At 42.7% G+C, this 21029-nt stretch overlaps 1 protein-coding gene and 1 long non-coding RNA gene across 2 annotated transcripts in view; both read right to left on the bottom strand.

Moving 5' to 3' along the window:
• Positions 1-8884, bottom strand: part of LOC133274741 (putative uncharacterized protein DDB_G0290521) — a 51623-nt gene extending 42739 nt beyond the window's left edge. Inside the window, exon 1 of the mRNA XM_061464289.1 lies at positions 8735-8884. The gene's annotated coding sequence lies outside the window, so the exon portion shown is untranslated. The remainder of the gene's footprint in view (positions 1-8734) is intronic.
• Positions 1-21029, bottom strand: part of LOC133274742 (uncharacterized) — a 236679-nt gene that overhangs the window by 127583 nt on the left and 88067 nt on the right. The gene's annotated exons all lie outside the window — the stretch shown is intronic.

The following is a 21029-nucleotide window of genomic DNA, read 5'->3' as shown; positions in this document are numbered from 1 at the left end:
TTCATTGCTTTATGAACAGCAGTCCAGGATAACACTATATAGTTTGCAATCTGTATTTGTTCTATGTGAATCATAGCTTTGCATAATTTTATCACATTCCTGCCAGGCAAAAGCAAACATTAAAAGAAATATTAGAAGCCAGCCAGTTAAATATCCTAGAAGAATAAAAAACCCTGCAACTATCTCCATTCTAATGACTGATGATCATTATTTTATCTGTGTGATTCGGTCGCTTGTGTGTATTTTTTGCAGTATCACTTGAAAATAATTTCTAATATGTGATTAGTTTATTTTGATTGGTCTAATATTCCTACAGCACGGATACAACTGCTTCTACTTTTTACATATGACATGATTGATTAGGTGCAGATAAGAAAATACTACTTCAGGAGACCTGACCTTCAGTGAATCATCTGATATGAAGAGAATTTAAATGCTGCATTACTTGTGCTCAGCACCAGAAAATGCTATAGAAAAAAAAAAAAGAAAAAATACTTACTGAAAATTTCTGCTATGAATAAGAACATTTTCCAGTAAGATTCTTCCTCTCTATTTCCCCTAGTGGAAACATTCCTCACCCCTGAACTCCCCTGCAAGAGCAAATAGGGGCTACAAAAGCCATACAACACTTCACCAGACCTGCAGAGAAAGATCTTCTACACCTTTATGTCTCTCCTACAATACATGATAGCTGATAGCTCTTTCCCAGAAATTTAGGACTTGCAGCTCCTGGAAAGGATCTTTCCTCTGTCCCACAGCCCCAGCAGTGAACACTCAGAACAGGCAGAGCGAACAAAGCCCTGGCCTTTGGCACCTGCCACAGGTTGGTACAGGATCCACTCTGGTCACCCTACAGTCTCTGTTGCAATGACCACATAGGCCAGTGAAGAAGTAGGAATGACCGCAGGCCATCTTACTATATGACACAGGCAGTGCGTGAGAAACCACCGTCACCTGGGACAATGTCATTGAATCTGGGATGTTGAAAAGTTGGCTTAAATCAATGTTCCTCCTCTACAGACCCATACCACACCTTGTGTGCTGTCCTTCCTTCCTCACACACAAGACACACACTGCTGGTCCCTCTCTCATGTCTCTCCCACTCCTCGACCAGTCTGTCATGTAACCTGACTGATCCCCGCTGCTTCCTGCTGCTCTACCCCTGCCCTGCACCTGCCTCTTGCTGGGTGGGGCCCATGGTGCCCAGCCCCTGTGGTGCCTCACCTGGCAGGGAGCTTCATATTCAAAGGAAACACTCTTACAAGGTCTACCACAGCCAAGCACTGGCATTTCTTCCTTGTTGTACAGCCTGTAAAGCTTATCTCCCCGTCTCACTGCCCAAAAGACAACACAAGAGAAGAAGTTAAGGAGATGCAATCATGTAGTTTGCCCAGCTCTGCAGATTGTTTTGCCACTAGCTGTCTCCCACCTACTAAAAAATCCCAAACTCACACTCAAGCCTCTATAATACCCATGAGAGAGATGAGAGAGAAACTGGGCAAAGAGATGGGAGCACAGAGCTTAGACATTTCCTCACACCCACTCCTTTGCTCTAAATACACATGAATTTAAGCCTGTCCCCAGTAAAAAAAAATTCATCCTAGAAAGGAGCTACTCAATTCTCACCCAATTTAATACCTGTTATATTTTCCTTTTAAAAGAAAAAGGGGGAGGAAAGGAACTACATAGAGCTAACCATTTGGCAAAAGTAGTTTGCTACTCTGAAGAATTTTTCTCTGAACTATTTATCTTAAAGCATGTCAGAGCAGGCATCAAAGGCAGCCATGGCATCAGCAGAGTGCACACTGTGCACACTGTCACTTACTGTGATTGAAAGGACAGTATGTTTTCAAACAACTATACTTGTGTGAAGTGTCATCAGATCTGACTTCTTAATCCCGATTAAAAAAAAAAAAAAGAAAAAAAGACTGCTCCTGTTCCATTCAGAGGTGAGACTACATCGATGACATTGTCCAGGAGTAATTTGATAGAGATGGCGGATAATCACAGCAGCCACAAGCAACTAGATTAGTGACAGGGTGCATCTCGGAGTCATCATCATATTGAACATACAGTACGTGATGCAGCTATCAGGCAAGGGTGAAAATCAAGGAAAGATGGTTCAGAAGTTGCATCTAGCAACCAGCAAGATTTGCCAGGAGAATCTGTACTTTGCAGATTGCCTTCCACATCCTTTCTACAGGATGCTACAAAAATTTGAGATTCAGCATTGTCAGAGGAGCCTGTATCAAAAAAAAATGGAGTTCTACAAAGCAGCTTTAAAAATTGCACTTGTCCTTCAGGAGCATCCTGCTGAATCCCACTAAAAAAAAGTAAACTTAAAAGGAAAAAGCATGAAGTCCTGGAAGCTGTTGCTTAGAAAATTTAAATTGATACAAGAAAACAGAATATACCCATCAAGGAATAATTTAGGGTTGGCAGGAAGGTAAATTAAATATTACATGACCCATTTTTCTGTTTATGATTTAAATCTAAGGCTCTTACTACTTTTACTAATTAGGGCTGAAGTACTGATCACTGCACAGTCACTTAAAAGTAACATCGGACTCTTAGTAACACCATGAAAAGAGCATTCTGCCTATGTATGATAAGAAGGCATTTAAATTTGCTCATTTACAGAAGTTCATCTGTTTGGGACCTCACCAGGAAACATACAGCATCTTGATAATTCATCACGTTAAGGAGAGTGCGACTCCAGCAGACTTTGTTCTATTCCTCTGCATGTTATCTCCCTGCGCATTCCCAGGGCTACGCTAGAAAAGATTGCAAGGTGACAGAATATGTTCAAACAGCCTCTAAGTGCTACTTTGCAGGGTGCATTGTAGTGTGTTACCCTGAGGCACAAAAGTATTTAATGAGGTTGCTGTATGTCATTAGTTAGTATTCTCTAAGTGGATCTTATAGGAAGGAGAGTATTCTAAATTATAAATTGAGAAGTTAACTAAATATTAGTGAAGAGAAAGCATTAAGAGATAGAGGTTGTTTTTGCAGGAATCTATACAGGAAGATAAGAGTTTCAAAGTCTGCCAGAACCCCTCATGCCTGCAACCAAGCCTGTAATGCCTAAAATGAGCAAGTCCTGCCTCTGCCCAACCCAGATTGACAAGACTGGAAGAGTATCTTGTCTGCTGGTGTTTGCCTTCTGCTCTTACCTGTAGCCATATACAAACGGACAAAAGAAAGCTTGCCTGTTGTGTTGGGGTTTTTTAATCATTTGTGTTCCAGGGCTTCATATAAGCAAGATATCACACATCTATTCAGTTAACACTATTCAGTTAACCAGCATTTTTATTAAGTATCTGTTAACTTATATCAATGCCAACTTGTCTAATGGTCACAGTAATTTCCTTGGTTCCTTCCAGCTATTATTTGTAAAACACTTCTCTGCATGTGCATGTGTGTGTTAGGAAGAGAGTCAGAGAGAGAGAAAAGAGATGGGGGAAACAGAAAGGAGGAAAGCTGGGAAGTGGGGGTCACAGAATAAAAGGGGAAATGGAGCTTCAGAATTACAGGCACAGCTCACAGTGACACCTACAGTCAATCCTGCCTAATACTTCCCCACTGTAAATCCTTTCTCTGTCTCTCCCTTCCCTGTTCTCTAAAAATTTTGTTATAGCTGCAACTGATGTTTCCGTTCTCCAATTCTACCTGTGGCTTAATTTAAAAAGCAAAACCAAACAAAAAATCTCAACAAAATAAAACACAAACCAGAAGACATCCCACTTCAGCAAAAATGTCACAGCTGTTTTCAGTAAGGCCAGAAAAATCTGCAGAGATTGCCAGCACAAACTTCTTTTTTAAAACAATATTGAACATTTGGAAGATCTGGAGAAGCAGCATGGGAATTCAGCTCAGAGATAAGCCTGAAACAGACAGACACTTATTAAATTCCTCTTAATTTAGACATACATGAAGTTTCTTAAAAGTGCCACCTCCATGTGCTAAATAGGAGTCCTTGGGTGTCCGGTTGCTTAAGTCCAAAGGCCTCCATTGTGCTCTGAGTAAGCTTGGGCACTCATGGGTCTGAGCTCTGAACAACACACAGTGGATCCAATGCCCAGAGGACACCCCATGTCCTCACATCTGCCCTTCTTACTACCGGTAATTCCTACCAGAGATACCTACAAAAGTGACTTATGTGGATAAGCTTGATTCTGCTATTTCCTGTCTTCAAAGTTCAGCTTGCAAACTAACCAATCCTTAAATATTTTTACGTAGAAGTACATGATGCCAAATCCTTGTGTGGCAGCAAGAAACCCAAAAATAAAGCTGTTGGAAATATTCTTGATTGTGACTGATGAAAAAAATGGAAACACTGATGTTCAAGTTATTATTCAGAAAAAGAATACAATAAAATATAAATGTGAGCGACAGTAAGTAATTTAATCAACTCTTCTGACCACTGAGACATTATTCAGGCCTTAGCGTCTAAGAAAGGCAGTGTCTTTTGTCCCTTTGACTTTGAATGTCTGATTAAGTGAAAGAAATTCATCTAATTAAGATATCCAGAGGATCATATTCAGCTTTTTGTGATTTATTGCAGAATTTTTAAAGTTAACTTGGTTTTACTGGGACTTTTATATATTAAAATTCAGGACCATCTGCACAGACTTTACCCATGCATATTTCAAACTCTGGAAGAGCTCAAGTTTGAATTAGTGCTGATGTGTGGACATTGTTCATCATTAACACACCATACGTGTGCCCAGAAGAAAGGTCAAGGGATCCTCAAATATAAAAACTCCCAACTGACACCTGCTACAGAATAATGATATTGTGCCAAGCTAGGTTTCAGTACCTGTTTGTGAAATGGGGAGCTAGTAGAAAGGGGAAGAGCATGAGAGGAATGCACTCCCCACCCCGTGGTTGGTTAGATATGTGAAAGCTATACTAAGCAGCATGGTTATAAATTCAGAAGGACCAAGCACTGGGCACAGACCTGAAAAATAAAGAAATAAAGGAATATCCAGCACCTGCTACTGTGTAACCCTTCAGATTTTTCATGAACAGTCTGAACAAGGAGTAAAGGAGAGGGACTATAAATATGAGTAGAAAAGTAATTGAGTGGCCAGTTCCTGTACATACTCAAAAAACAATGTCTGTTACTGCTTTTGGTATGAGCAATGACTAAGAGTCTTCAGTATTTATAATTTCTAGCATAACCATCTTCCCCTGATTACCTGGATGATTCTCCTCTTCTTGGGTGTTTGGGTTTTTTTTAATTGTTTTTTCAGAAAGGGAAGCAGACGGTTCCTCTGTGAACACAAGTGATTTTAAAAGCAGGCATTTACATATGATCAGTGTTACCAATAACCAGCTCAAATCAGTTCTGTGACGGAAACAGTTTAAAAATTCCTGCATCCTCCCTGCCTAGCCAAGTCCAAAGGTATTGAACTATCAATCTCTGGCCAGATAAACAGTGACAGTGTCCTTTTTACTTGCACATGACATTAAGGCCCACAGAGAACGCTGTTACCAGTTGTGACACAGCTCCAAAATGCGGGTTTGATTCAGGAAAAGAAAAAAAACCCTAATAAATGTAGAAATGAATAGAGATTTTTTGTCCCCATTGAAATTCAATTTATATAGCCATTATACATAGTTCCCACAGCAATACAGCATTTTCCTTACTATGAGCTGTACACTATGTGTGTTGACACAAATACTGTACCAACTGAAATGAAGGCAGGCCAACACCATACTGTGAAATGGGACATTTGGTGAAACAGCAGTACACAGCCAACTGCCACAAAGTTTCAGCTCTCAGTTCTCCTGCCAATTCACTATTTACTGATCACACACACCATAACTTAGACACTGTGGCCCCAGACAGCACAGCCTTGATTACAATATCACCACCGACAAAAATCTCCTACTGCATTCCCTCTCAGTAGATAGGATCAGTAAAAGCAGCAGGAAGGTGGGGCAAAACTCAGTGTTCATTTAAACCTCAGCATGACTTGATGACTGCCTTTTGCTCACTCTAGACTAGCTGTGGCACTGCCACTGCTCAAGGGAGTAAGCATGGAAAAAAAAGAGAGCAAGGAGGAGAGAGTTGGGAACCCCTGTCTTCAGCTACACCAACTTCACTTTGCCCGTGTATACCAGCACAGGTATGCTTCTGTTTTAACAGATGTGACTTACACAAACTGTCCAAAGTAATTAGGTAGTAATCCTTCTGGCAGTAACAAACCTTAATTTTCCATTCAGATTCATACTAACACTATTTTCAGTCTTCTTTCGAACACTTCCTACCTTCCATACTTGAGTATTTCCCTCAAAAATCTCAACATAAAAAGACATATATATTAAAAAGAAAATAAAATCAAAGGAAGTACTCAGAGACCACTTCCTATGGAGGTGTGTGCAGCAAAGAAAATAACTGGTCATGAAATGTTGAGGGTCATGTAGATCCTGCCACTAGAGTTTGAAATATCTGTATGCTTACCATATTGTATTCCATGACAAAGCCCTACCGGACACTCTGACAGCATTCACATGGGCTCAGTGAGGATCTGAGTACTTGGGTTGATGTTACAGACTACGACAAGGTACAAATTTATCTTCTCTTCTTGTAGTATAGCCTCTAGTATGTATACAAGTAGATCTCTAAAACTCTCTTCCATATAAACATCACATTCACAACTTTGGAACACTTAGGGTTAATATTTTTATTCTGGGAAGCTCACTGAAACATCTTTCCCATTTTTGTGCAACAGTGAAATGTCAGGAAAGGTGGAGCATCAAACAATATCTCCCAATCTCTGACCCTGTTATAAGGGTGTACAGTTCAACTGGACATCCTTTGATTTTTGACCAATTAAATTGCAAGACTGCAGGAATTCAAAATGTGTGCAACTGCCAGACATGGGATCCAGGGAGAGCATGCTGTTCAGGTGAACACTCTGACCACAGGTTTACTACTTTCGCTTTGAAGTGGGCTGTCATCCATTTGGCTAGAAAATGAAGTGTGAAATATAGAGGCTTTACAACGTGTAATGACTGCGACCATTTAGTTAAAGCTGATTTTTCAGAAGCCAAGAGCTGAGTTTTGAATTAAATTCCTTATCAGCGGCCACCATGACAGAGTGTATATTTAGGAAATTATTTATTCCAACATGATATAATTAATTGTAATATGTTCCTTAAATTCTGTGTGGCACCCTGGGTACTGGACAAATAACATATAGCTGGAATTCAAACTGCACGGAAGCCTACTATGCATGTATGTTGTTCTGGGTGTTCACTTAGCAGGTTCCCAATAAGAGAAAACAAACTAGACTTGATCAAATATTTTGGATTTTCTGATTTTTGGTAACAAATTCATTTATTGCTCTTTGACTAGTTTAGAGAATGATAGAAACAGTCTGTTTCCACCCAAAATAAAACTATATTATTGTAATAACCAGTTCTCCTCCTTTGTTGCAGCTCATTATGCTGGCTTTCTGATATCCTTGCTAAAGGTTCATGGTCTTGTGTCGTGGTTTAAACCCAGTCAGGTAACTCGTTCGCTCACTTACCCCCCCTTTCTTGCCCTCCCCCTGCTCTCGGAGGGATGGAGAGGAGAATTGAAAAGAATGCAACTCCCACGGGTTGAGATAAGAACAGTTTAGTAACTAAGGTATAACACAAATCACTACTGCTACCACCAATGATAATAATGATAAAGGAAATAACAAGGGAAGAGAATACAACACCTCAGCACCAGCCGACCGATAACTCGCCCCCCAAGCCCGACCACACTCCGACCGATACCTCCTCCAACCCTGCAGTCTCCCAGCCCTTCCGGCTAACTCCCAGTTACATCCTGGGCATGACGTGCTGTGGTATGGAATACCTCTTTGGTCAGTTTGGGTCAGGTGTCCTGTCTCTGCTTCCTCCTGGCTTCCCCTCCTCCCTGGCAGAGCATGAGGCTCACAAAGTCCTTGGCCAAACCAAAACATCACTATCAGCTCTGTTCCCGAGCTGAAAGTCAAAACACTGCACTGCACCAGCTACCAAGAAGGAGAAAAATGACTGCTACTGCTGAACCCAGGACATTATCCACCCCTTATTCCATACCATTCACATCATGCTCAGATCCCACATTTTCAATATACCATCACTCTTATCTCAGTGCACTCTTATCTTAGTGCATGGACCAGTCCCTATAAAGCTGCTGAGTCCATCTGGTCCATGTCAGGCTCCATCTCTTGTAACAGTCTTCCAGAGCAGGAGAGACTGTGTGCAGTGTTCACACTCGTGAATAATCTGGGCAATAGTGTCCATTGCTAAGTCCACCCCTCGATCATGAGTCCATCTCTGTGTTGCATCTCTGCTCTGATGGCCTGAAGTGCCATGGGCCCACCAGGCTTAAAATAATTCACTGTCCCCTTAAGCAGTTTCTGCAGCTTGTTGCTGGGGACTCCATACAGCTGCCTTCCATCTCTGACGCTTCCAAAGCACTGGAGGGGCCCAGTGGACTAGATACTTGCCCATACTGTCACACCACCCTGCCACTCATGACTGTCCAGGCTTGGGGAAAATCTCCTGGTCCTCCTACATCCTTGTCTAACCCCAGACAAGACCCAAACCTGACTCTGCTTAACTTCTGAGATCAGACAAAATGGTTGTGGGTAGAACACAGTCTGTGTGTGTGCCAACATGCTGATCCCCATCACAATCAGCAGGCAGGTCCCAAGGGTACCCAAAGGCCGTTCAAAACCCTCAGAACTCTCAGTTGATGCTGCTGTACTTGTCACTGGGGCTGGTGTAGCTGCTGTGCTTGCCGGCTCTCCCACCACCAGCTTCTCTTTTCCTGAGTCCAGCTCTTCCTCCTCTGCCTTGCTGGGAAGTGCTGCGTGGTCTCCTGCATCCTCCTGGGGCTCGGCGGGCGGCTTCCGGGGAATGCTCTCGGCCGTCGCGGGGCTCGGCTCCTCCGCGGGGCTGGGCTCGGCCACCGGGCTCGGCTCGGCCGCGGGGCTCGGCTCCTCCACCGCCTTCTCCGTCTGCTCGGCAGCCGCTTCCTTCTGCTCCTCGACCGCCCCGACCTCCTCCACCGGCAGCCGTCCCCGCGCGGCCTCCGGCCCCGCTCCCGCCGCCGCTTGGTCCCTGGGGCCGCTCTCCTGAGCCGCTTCGGCTGCCGCCGGCTCCCGGGGCCGCTCCCCCTCGGCTCCCCGCAGCCTCACGAAGATGGAGGGTAGGGTGAGGGCCAGGACGGTGAAGAGCAGCCGGACGCCCAGGTACAAGTCCACGGCCACGTCCGTCCCGCCCTGCTGCTGGAGCCCGCCCGTATTACAAGCCGTTGCTATAAAGCACAGTGAGACAAGAACCTTAGCCCAAGCCCCACACTTGATAAACACTAACACAGCAAATACCGGCTCTAAGTAAGTTACAACGGTCTGAAGCTGTGAGATCAAGAGAAACAACTCTGAGAGCCAATAAATCGTCATTGTGATGAGTGACTATTAGTCCGGTCAGATCTGTCGTTATCTCAACCCTTCGAGCCCCACGTTGGGTGCCAAAAAGAACTGTCGTGGTTTAAACCCAGTCAGGTAACTCGTTTGCTCACTTACCCCCCCTTTCTTGCCCTCCCCCTGCTCTCGGAGGGATGGAGAGGAGAATTGAAAAGAATGCAACTCCCACGGGTTGAGATAAGAACAGTTTAGTAACTAAGGTATAACACAAATCACTACTGCTACCACCAATGATAATAATGATAAAGGAAATAACAAGGGAAGAGAATACAACACCTCAGCACCAGCCAACCGATAACTCGCCCCCCAAGCCCGACCAAGCTCCGACCGATACCTCCTCCAACCCTGCAGTCTCCCAGCCCTTCCGGCTAACTCCCAGTTACATCCTGGGCATGACGTGCTGTGGTATGGAATACCTCTTTGGTCAGTTTGGGTCAGGTGTCCTGTCTCTGCTTCCTCCTGGCTTCCCCTCCTCCCTGGCAGAGCATGAGGCTCACAAAGTCCTTGGCCAAACCAAAACATCACTATCAGCTCTGTTCCCGAGCTGAAAGTCAAAACACTGCACTGCACCAGCTACCAAGAAGGAGAAAAATGACTGCTACTGCTGAACCCAGGACATCTTGCTAAAGAAGTAATAAATTATATGCTCGTGTCTCTACATATACACCTTAATACTGTCCTCTGATATCCGCCCAGAGAGACAAAACTTGCAAGAATTTACATGAAAAGGAAAACATCTTTAGCTCTATTTATCTAGCATTGCACCTTTTGAAGCTAAAAGACAGGGCTGGAAAGACCTAGTGTGATACCCAGTAGGTAATTGCTCATCTGAGTTAAAAAAATCAACCAGAATTTCTGTAACAGTTGTGCTGCAGCTGGTGGCACCAGCACAAGATGTACCTGCTCTCCTGCCTCAGTACAGTAGTAAGAAACCTAGGAAGGACTGTAATCCTTCAGCACAAGCACCAGGTCTTCTAGCTTCAGTAAACTGAACGAAGGCTGATCTGCAAGACAGGTGAGCAGTCCACAGAGAGTTTGTGGGTCAGGGTTAAAGGGAATATAGCTATGGGAGACATTACTGTGGGCATCTGTTACAGACCGCCTGATCAAGGAGAACCTGCGGATGAAGCAGTCCATAGACAGATAGGAAAAGCGTCACGCTTGCAGGCCCTTGTTCTCATGGGTGACTTCAACCACCCTGGCATCTGTTGGAAGGACGGTAGGGCCCGGCATAAGCAATCCAGGAGGTTCCTCGATTGTGTAGAAGACAACTTCCTTCTGCAAGTAATAGAGGAGCCGACAAGGAGAGGTGCCGTGCTTGACCTCATGCTCACGAACAGGGAAGGGCTCGTTGGAAATGTGACGCTCCAGGGCAGCCTTGGATGCAGCGATCATGAGATGCTCGAATTTGAGATCCTGAGGACAGTGAGAAGAGCGTGCAGCAAGCTCACTGCCCTGGACTTCAAGAGAGCAGACTTTGGCCTCTTCAGGAGCCTGCTTTGGAAAGTTCCATGGGATACAGCCCTAGAGGGCAGAGGGGCCCAAGACTCTTGGTTGATATTCAAGGATCACCTGTGGCAAGCTCAGGAGTGTTGCATCCCAACCAGAAGGAAGTGCAGCAGGAGGGCCAGGAGACCTCCTTGGATGGATAAGGAGCTGCTGAGGAAAATTCAATTGAAAAAAGAGGCTTATAATAAGTGGAAGCAAGGACAGGTGGCATGGGAAGAATACAGGGATGTTGTCCGAGAAGCTAGGGACCAGGTTAGGAAAGCTAAGGCCCAGTTAGAATTAAACTTAGCTAGAGGTATCAAAGATAACAGGAAGGGATTCTACAGGTACATAGCAAATAAAAAACAGACTAGGGAGAACGTAGGCCCCCTCAGGAAGCTCTCGGGAGAACTGGCTGCACAGGATTTGGAGAAGGCTGAGGTTCTGAATGACTTCTTTGCCTCGGTCTTCACTGGCAAAGGCTCTGACCACACCACCCAAGTCTTGGAAGGCAGATGCAGGGACTGTGAGAATGAAGACCTTGCGCACACTGTAGGAGAGGAACTGGTTCGAGACCATCTTAAAAATCTGAATGTGCACAAGTCCATGGGACCTGATGAGATCCATCTGTGGGTCCTGAAGGAGCTGGTGAATGAAGTTGCGAAGCCACTGGCCATCATATTTGAGAAATCGTGGCAGTTAGGTGAAGTTCCCGATGACTGGAAAAAGGGAAATATAGCCCCTATTTTCAAGAAGGGGGAAATGGATGACCCGGGGAATTACAGACCAGTCAGTCTCACCTCTGTGCCTGGCAAAATCTTGGAGCAGATTCTCCTGGAAGGCATGCTAAGGCACATGAAAAACAACAAGGTGCTTGGTGACATCCAGCATGGCTTCACTAAGGGGAAATCCTGCCTGACCAATTTGGTGGCCTTCTATGATGGGGCTACAGAACTGATGGACAAGGGTAGAGCAGTTGATGTCATCTACCTGGACTTGTGCAAAGCATTCGACACTGTCCCACACGACATCCTTGTCTCTAAATTGGAGAGACATCAATTTGATGGATGGACCACTCGGTGGATAAAGAACTGGCTGGATGGACACACACAAAGAGTTGTGGTCAATGGTTCAGTGTCCAGCTGGAGACCAGTAACGAGTGGTGTCCCTCAGGGATCGGTGTTGGGACCAATCTTGTTCAACATCTTTGTCGCTGACATGGACAGTGGGATTGAGTGAGCCCTCAGCAACTTTGCCGATGACACCCAGCTGTGTGGTTCGGTTGATACGCTGGAGGGAAGGAATGCCATCCAGAGGGACCTTGACACGCTTGTGAGGTGGGCTGATGCCAACCTTATGAAGTTTAACCATGCCAAGTGCAAGGTCCTACACCTGGGTTGGAGCAATCCCAGGCACAGCTACAGGTTGGGCAGAAAAGAGATTCAGAGCAGCCCTGCAGAGAAGGACTTGGGGGTGTTGATTGATGAGAAAATGAACATGAGCCAGCTTCAGTGTGTGCTCCCAGCCCAGAAAGCCAACCGTATCCTGGGCTGCATCAAAAGGAGCATGACCAGCAGGTCGAAGGAGGTGATCCTGCCCCTCTACTCTGCTCTTGTGAGACCTCACCTGGAGTATTGTGTGCAGTTCTGGTGTCATCAACATAAAAAGGACACGAAACTGTTGGAACAAGTCCAGAGAAGGGCCACGAGGATGATCAGGGGACTGGAGCACCTCCCGTATGAAGACAGGCTGAGAAAGTTGGGGCTGTTCAGCCTGGAGAAGAGAAGGCTGTGTGGAGACCTCATAGCAGCCTTCCAGTATCTGAAGGGGGCCTATAGAGATGCTGGGGAGGGACTCTTCATTAGGGACTGTAGTGACAGGACAAGGGGTAACGGGTTAAAACTCAAACAGGGGAAGTTTAGGTTGGATATAAGGAGGAAATTCTTTCCTGTTAGGGTGGTGAGGCACTGGAATGGGTTGCCCAGGGAGGTTGTGAATGCTCCAACCCTGGCAGTGTTCAAGGCCAGGTTGGACGAGGCCTTGGGTGATATGATTTAGCGTAAGGTGTCCCTGCCCACGGCAGGGGGGTTGGAACTAGATGATCTTAAGGTCCTTTCCAACCCTATCGATTCTATGATTCTATGATCTGTCTGCCACATTGGTTTACGTTTCCCAAACGATCCCATAGGACTTTGCTCACAGGAGAGAGCTGTTAAAAACGGTTCTGTAACAGCAAGGCCAATGTAGAAAGCTGTGGCAGAAAGGAAGATGTCAATTCAACTGAAACTGCACAGTACAAGTCATCCATGTCAGAACATTACAAGGACACCTAAGCTCAGTGCCTAAAATGCAGTTATATAAATATAAAACTTTAGCATGATGGAGAAGTTTCGTTCTCTCTCACTACCCATCTAAAAGATTAATCAGATCAATCATGGCACATTTCTTTACAGAATTCTATGACTTAAGTGCTACAGACATTAGCAACATTTCAATCTCCTGTCTCTGATCCTGAAAACATCATCTGTTAGGTTTTTGGCAATGCTATAAGGAAAATCAAGCTGCTTAAAAAGAACAGGGAACATTTCAGGAGATACCAGTGTCAATCTTTCATTTGCTCTCCCTACCTCTCTGCAAAAATTTACATAGAGTCGAAAATATAGAAAATGGCATGGTTGGTAGCACTTTATAAAACCTCATTCAACAATAAAAACCAAGCAGGGAACAAAGGCTACTGAACACTATACTGATAAACTTATCTCCCACTTTCAATAAAGATACATAAAGAAGCTACATGTTAAACCGCTGCTGGACCACCATGGAATATGCATATGGAATTAAAGGGGAGAAGAAAAGCCACAATTTTATCAAAAGTGAAGAAACAGTGGCCTTACCCTACTTTGAGCGCTACTGGTTCTGAAAAAAACTCTTTAAATTCAGATTATTTCTCATTTGCATTTGCCATTACTGAGAGTTTTCCTACAAAGTCCAATTAAGAAATATTTCTTTTCTACAAGGCAAATTTATCAAAAATTCAAATAAACTCTTTGATGCATTTTCTGCATAATCATGAATAAACATAATCCTGTTGCTCTAAGAACAGATGCCATCCTGTAACTCCCTGCTCCCAGCAGCTCTGCTCTCCAATCATGAAGGAGAAGGAAATTATTTGGCCAAGTTTACAAAATGAACCATAAATCATAGGCATCTTTGCCAAAGCAAACTCATGTTTCTTTTATGAAACAATTGCTCCTAAAAGAATTTATATTCATTTTTCTATATATGCATTTTTTATAAAATACATAAGGAAAGTAGAACATATTGTTCCGTTTCTCCTTTAGAATGCTCGGTATTTTTCAGTTCTGGTTGAGAAAGCAAACATTTGCATTTTCACGTGGCTTTCTGAAGCTAGTTGCATGGACTTAGCTGCAGTATTTCAAAGGATCTGAAGAACTTTAAAACTGCTTTGGAGTATTTGAGTCACCATTATTCATAATAGTACAACTTGAAACTAGAAAACCTTAGGGATTTTTGTTGAAGTCAGGTTTTGGAAATAGAAAGGAAGAATTGTGCATCTTCATATAAAGGGAAAGCTTCAAAGCTGGATGCTTTCTCAGGAGTATAAAAAATCCAAACTCTGTGAAGAACATCAAGAGAGTTTGACCATTCCTGAAGTACATGTGCAGCAGTGACATCCTGACAGGCTGGGGTACCTCCATCTCTTCCCAGAGAAAAATCTGACCTTAATGAAAAGTGGAAAGACAGTGGCCTCACCCTGTTTGAGTGCTAGTGGTTCTGAAAAAAAGAGCTTTAGATTCAGATTATTTCTCATTTGCTTTCAGATTTCAGAGAAAAGTCTGACCTGAAAGGATTGTTGATAGCCAGAGCTCTCACAAAAAAGGTGCAAGGAGCAAAATGTGGTATGGGCAGCTCTGCAGAGCATGGGGAGACACTGCAGCACCGAGAAGGCTCCACGCTTGTCTGCATCTCTACATCGCATCTCCAGTTTGCCCACGAGGGCAGAAGCACTGGAGAAAACTGTACACTCCCTCAGGCTGAATAGAGGAAAAGAGCACATATCTGAAGAAGAGGCATACTATTGCTGCTGTATGTGACAGTCAGTCACTTCAATGCAGCTTCTAGTCTCCTAGATATGCACAAGTGCTCAGCAATGCTCTGGCTACACTACTCCCATCTAGAACATGTCATTCAGACTGTCTCAGTTTATACAAGGCTGAGTGCCTAGTTACATCCACAGCTTTTATGTGTGATCAGCCCTCAAGTGTCCATGACAGTACTCTTCTAGTGTACGTGGAAGGATCCAAGCCTGTGATACTGCTTTATTTCCTTTGGGAATGCTGTGTTTGACACAATGCCTCTGCTTTTATTCTTAAAGGATTTCTTGTCATTCTGTCAAATCTAATTTGTGGCTCTAGTTCCTGGGATGGACACTGACAAGTGGGACAAGATCCTGCTCCTTCATGTTCACCACTCTCATGTCAAAAAAGGGGCATTTTGTAGCAGAGCCAGAGCTGATCTTCCCTTTCCACTTCCCTCTTTCTGTCCCGCACAATTTTAAAGATTGATGCTTTCCCCCAACAGTAAGAAGTTCAAAGTTCTTCCTCACATCATATCTCTCTTCTGAGACTTGCTTTGTTTCCCCAGTCTGCACCTTACCTCTGTTCCCCTCCAAACAGTTCCTTTATTTTCCTACTTCTTCAGGCTCATCACTGTCTTTCTTCTTCCTCTTTGCCTTTCATTTTAATGTAACCAGCAAACTCCAATCCAGACTATGAGCCCCAGTATGCTAAGTGCTGTGCCAACACCATGAAAGAGCCATCTCTGTTGTGAAGAGTACAATGCTTTCCTTTGGTTATCCTTACCCTTTACATCCTATGCTACAACACATTCTTACAGCTATCTACCACCTCCTACTCATTAGGATTAAAATCTCCTCTACAGCAAGAACACATTTCAGTTCCAGCAGGTATTAAAACCAAGTGCCTTGTTGCAGGCTGTGTCCTTTCTGCAAAGCAACGAAATTTACGACAATGACAGCACAAGAGCCTAATGCCACAGATCTGAGATCACTCTATTTTGCCTTGCCCTTGCTTAACAAACCCCAAATGAAAGGCACTATTTATTACACATTTTTGCTTAATTGATGTTTTCAGATGAGACAATGGCCACTGGAAACAACAGCTTTTGGCTGGAAAAAGTCATATTATTTTCTGATAACACAGCATATAATGCTTGTCATTCAGAGGATGAACAATTCCTTCTATTCAGAGTTTTCATCTGCTTGCTTGTCGTACAAAGTATATGCATTACCTGATTAAATAACTCATGGCTCCATAAATCGCTAAACATGTGTACAGTACATAATTCAGTGATGTGCAAACTGTGTTACAATACACTATCTCAAAGCCTTTTCTCAAGTTAAAAATAAAAACAAAACAAAAAACCCTGCAAAGCTTTGTTCGTTAAACACTGTGCCAGTGACCTTTCTCTCTAGTTTCCATGGCATGTTTGTTCAGTTAACTGCTCAAAACATTTTAATGCTATATTCAACCCCTACAAAGTCAAACCGACGCATGACAATCCATCAAAATCAGTCAGATAACAGAAAGTACATTCCAATTCCAGAATTACTGTTGTCTGATTCTAAATGACAGTGTATGAAACAAAAAGAGCACAGAGCTTGATTTTCCAAAGCAAAATTAAGCCCAAAGAACGATAAGAGAAAAAGCCTTTAGACTGAGATCCTAGAGAAATGATACGAAATTTAACAGAATGAGAACATATGCAACAAGGCAATTGCATTGTCACACATACAAACATTGGTCAAAGAAAATAATTTCTAAATGTGTGTATAACTGCAGACTCCCTAAAACAAAAACTCTGAAATTGTTTTCTGACAATTAAAGCAAGGATGTGTTTATGCCATTAGGTCTAGATGCAGACTCCTTCCCCAGGGTCCATCTCAAATCTAAGGATTAAGTATGTTGTGATGAAGTGTTTCAATTATCTTTATTCATAACACTTATTACTAATTAAAATGTATAATTAAGAAGAAAAAAAGTCAAGTTGTAAGACAGTCAGCTTCATGTAAAAAGTTTTGTTATCTCTGTGAGTCAGGATAAGAATTAGTAAAAAGACAACCTAAAAATAGGTACTGATGAATTAGAAAGAAGAAATCCTCCAGGCTCTTTGGAATGAATGAAATAGAAGTATTGCTATATAAGAACACCACTGTCACAGCATTTTGCTAACTGAAGTAGGTAAACACATTGACAACACACCTCTTTCTCTCCCACAGAAACCTGGGACCCTCTGGACAAACCTAGTATCCTGGATATGAGGCTTCTTTCCTCAGAAAGACCCATGATAGCACAGCCTGTGTGCAAATGCCAAGAGGAATTCAACTGAGCAGGACTGAGCATGATCTCCTTGCCAGCTGCAGACAAAACAAGTGGTTTCTCACTCTGTGATCCTTTGGCTACCTGGACTCAGCAGGGATAGAGTCAACTTTGACCAGGGACATATTTGGGTCTGGCAGAGCACAGATATGAGGGCAAGGTACTATTCCCAAAAAGCTGTTGAAAAAGGAATAGGTCATGGAAGAAAATGTTCTTTAAAGAACATATAAGCACAGTCAGCATTTGCAGTTCCACCATTTGTGTCCTGAGAGGTGAATGCTTCAAGATTAAAGACATCCAAAGATACTTGTTTCTGAACAACTATGCTGCAGTCCTCATGACAACTTTGAATCTATGGGTTAGAAATAGTACAGTTCACGAACCTGTTCTCAGATTTCTGAACTTTCTTTTGTGATCCAAGCCGGAAAAGGAGCTGAAGGAGATGAAGGCTTGAGATGTGTTATTTTCCAAACAGTCCCCCTGTAACTTTGGGAAAATAAATGTGGTTCCACTCACTCTCAGTGATCGAGCCACCAACTCAGTTGCTCACTTGTCACATCAGACATGTCAACTCCCTGCCACCCAGACACATTCCTTCCACTTGCCTTTTCCTTTACCCCTCCAGCAGAGTTAAAGCAGCTCCTCTTCAGCATCACAGAAATTTTAAACACTTCTCATGTTTGTCTGACCTCTGTCTTACAGGACTACCAGTGGCATTTTCTCTCGGCAACAGCAGCAACATTAAAGTTCCCATACTTGTCTCTCCTTCTTCCCCTCCTTTTCCACATCTCTTTTCAGGATCTTGTTCTGCCACAGGAGCTGTGAGGAATTATCCAGTTGTTACTGGATAGACACACTGGGGGATGGGGAACAGTGGGACTCATGTCTAGCCATAGATAGGGCTGATTTTAATGTCTGGACCTCAATGCACTCATGCACTGTAGTAAATTTCCTACAGGCAATGCTCTTCTGCCTGCTGAGATAGACATCAGCTCATTTCTGAAAAGGACTAAACCAGCAGTCCTTCTGGCAATGGAATCTGCTAATGCCCAAGGAAAGCTCTGGCACCCTCAGAGCTATTGTTCAGTATTGAAATGCCACTGTGCTTCTACCCATAGTAAAAATCTGTCCTGCTCAAAAACTTCTACACATTTTGGCTATAGAAATCACCATCTAAATCCAGAGCATGTTCTGTAAAGGAAAATAAAGGACAATTGACATGAAATGCCTAATTCTCACATTTGTTCCTAAGGCTAAACAATAAATTTTGTTTTCAAATCTCTACTTTTTTCTTACTTTGGAATTGTCACCCTTATCCAAAGTAATAAAGGAAAACGCATCACGATAAAAAATCTGTAAGTTGCTCCTACACACAGATCTTATTCCTCTGCATATTTTTTAAGGCTTAATGCTTTTCTAAAATTATATAAACTAAAGGCTCTTTTCTTCCCAATTAAAATTAGAAACCAGTCAAGCATTATCATATATATATACACACACACGTATATATTTAAATCATCAAAGAAAATTATCACAGCACCTGGATGCATTTTACATGATGTACCTCTAATCTAAATTGCCACAAAACCCACTCCATATCCCTTCTTGCTATTGAAACAGCTATAGAAGTACCCTGAAAAGGGTAGCCAGGATACCGACTGCCAAGTGAAATTCCTGTGCCTGCCGTTAGTGGAAGCCTCAAACAAAGAGGTGCATTTAACGCTGCTTCCTAAACTTTGCCAGATTCAGGCTCAGACAGATTTCTGGCAGGAGCGAGATCCCAAGCCAGGAGCCTGTCGCTGAGAATGACCTGCCCCCTCGTTCCCACGAGCTCCTCCCTTGGGACAGATGGAGGAGACATGAAACCCTCAGTCATTAACGGGGGAACAGAGCGTGGGGCGAGAGCAACCCTCTCACTGAGGGTGAACAACAACCTGGCTCTTTGCACTGAACAACTAACTGCATGGAAAATCCTACAGGATTTAAAGAGTGACACCACAAATTGGGTTCCACACAATGCAAGGCTTCTACAAAACGTCTTCCAAGATCTTTGTAATTTAATAAAGAAAGATGACCTCTCGCTAGGATTTTTTCATCCTGCCCTGTGGAGCTCTAACAGACACGCAGTTCTGGTTTACATTTTTAGGAAGATTTCAAAACCTTATACAAAAGCTATGATTATATTTTTCAACTGTATGTGACTTTGCCAGGGAAACTGAGATTCACCTTATGCAGTCAAAAGAAAAAAAAAAAAAAAAAGATGCCATTGGGAAAAGAATGATGGCTGTTTCCAGAGAGGATAAGGTAGAGATGATCCTTAGCACTGGTTTTCCCCAGAGCTGGTAGTGTACCTGCTGGAACTCTGGTGGACCATACATGATGTTGTACAATTGCAACTTTAGCTTAAGAGTGTCGAACTCTCAACATAAATTAAAACACAGACAAAGCATGCTTTCCATCTCTTCTCATCAATTCCTTCATACCGTATTTCAAAGCTTCTAGCTCTGAATCTGTATGTCTTGTTCCACATGAATAAGTTTCCACACACTAGTTATATTGAAAAAAAACCCCACAAAAATCCAGATTTATCCTGATTTCTGAACAAACATTTGGATTCCTGAAATTTCAGCCACAGATTCAAATAAAATCACTGCAAACCAAAAAGAAATCCTAAGACAGATAAAGAAAACACAGTTGCTGTTGATCCACAGATAGCACGTATCCTCTGATGACACACTTCAAGGCAGGCTACATTGTACCCATCTTCTGTGTATCTATTTCATCTTTGCATGCGCTTGAAAAGAAATGGATGACACAATCCTAAATTACATTGCATGACTGTGATTCTAATATTAGTTATACTGATATTCCAGAACTTGTAGCCAATGAAACTTACACCACCATTAAAACAGAGAATGACATTCTGGTGGGCAATTCCCAGTGACAAACGTTTCAAAAGTTCATTAAGAAAAAAACAATGGCATATTTTAATTTTTAGTAAATCTGCACAATATTTAGATACAACAGTTCTAGTTCTAATTTCTGAATAAAACTGCAAAATGTAAATATATCTCAAGCCTTCAACATCAATGCTTATAAGAGATGTAATTTCTGATAACATATCTTGCATTTAAAAAAAAAATCTAAATGGATACAGGAAGGAAAAAAAATCACTATAGTATTCTGTAAACTTGAAATGTCTCTTCTGTAAACAAAACCAGAACTGACACGTAATACAACAGATTTATATAAAAAGATTTTCCTACCTAGTGTTTTGACTCTATTTACAGAGGAACATATCCAAGAAAATTTGAGTAAAATCTTCTAATCCATAGGACTGATATGATGCAAATACAATTTTACTAGAGGGTAAGTAACAGTACTCTAGCATGTCTATGATCATTCTAATAGGTGACTGCATTATGAATGTGAAGTGTCTGTGGTGTGGTGTGCCACGACTGTGGATTGATTATTGTCTCGTGTGATACTGATGTGACTACAAAGGTACTACAAAGCTCTGAGTCTCTGATGCGACTTTGTTGCCTTAGATGTGGCACAGCTGTGATGCAGTTTTCCACATTGTTTTGGCATCTATATACATATGCACAGTGTGAAGGCAAAGTTTCAGAGTTTAAGCAACCCTGGC

The sequence above is a fragment of the Pezoporus flaviventris genome, unplaced genomic scaffold (assembly GCF_033815535.1).
Source record: "Pezoporus flaviventris isolate CSIRO_AGI_PZ_B2104156 unplaced genomic scaffold, CSIRO_AGI_Pfla_v1 ptg000036l, whole genome shotgun sequence".
NCBI classification, from domain to species: Eukaryota; Metazoa; Chordata; class Aves; order Psittaciformes; family Psittacidae; genus Pezoporus; species Pezoporus flaviventris.
Note: the sequence above shows the minus strand (reverse complement) of the source record. Positions and strands in the feature narration are given on the sequence as shown.